Raw genomic sequence first — 435 nt, 5'->3', positions numbered from 1 at the left:
TTTTCAGATGATACCTGTGGCTGCAAATGATGTTGCATTCTCACTCCATGCAGTTGTTATGACAGCAGCTACTCTGTTCCAGATCTTTATCTATGAAGTGAGTTAATCTAGTTTTTGTTTTGTCTCTTTTTACCCTGTAAATGTGTTCTGTTTTTGTTTTTGTTTTTCTGATGATTTCTAGTGATTTACTCTCTCTCTCTCAGCGTGGACCTCAAAAAATATCCAAACTTGCTACAGGTATTGTGGTTGCTGTGTGGGTTTTCGCAGCTATCTGTTTTTTCGTAGCATTACCTACTCAGTCTTGGCTCTGGCTTATCTCCCTCTTCAAGTAAGTTGTTGCGTAAGAGCCTTTATAAACCAAATTCGTTTAATGACACTTTCGATGAGAAATTTGGATATGGTTTCATTGTTATATAGCTCGATTCAAGTCGCCAT

The 435-nt window shown here is 37.7% G+C and overlaps 1 long non-coding RNA gene across 1 annotated transcript; it reads left to right on the top strand.

Annotated features, from left to right (window-relative positions):
- The first annotated feature begins 6 nt into the window (after window positions 1–6).
- Window positions 7–435, top strand: LOC104775070. Its single transcript, XR_765676.1, has 3 exons — window positions 7–97; window positions 204–328; window positions 418–435. It is a non-coding gene; the product is annotated as an uncharacterized LOC104775070 (long non-coding RNA).

The sequence above is a fragment of the Camelina sativa genome, unplaced genomic scaffold (assembly GCF_000633955.1).
Source record: "Camelina sativa cultivar DH55 unplaced genomic scaffold, Cs unpScaffold08346, whole genome shotgun sequence".
Classification (NCBI taxonomy): Eukaryota; Viridiplantae; Streptophyta; class Magnoliopsida; order Brassicales; family Brassicaceae; genus Camelina; species Camelina sativa.
This window is presented reverse-complemented; position numbering and strand designations above follow the sequence as displayed.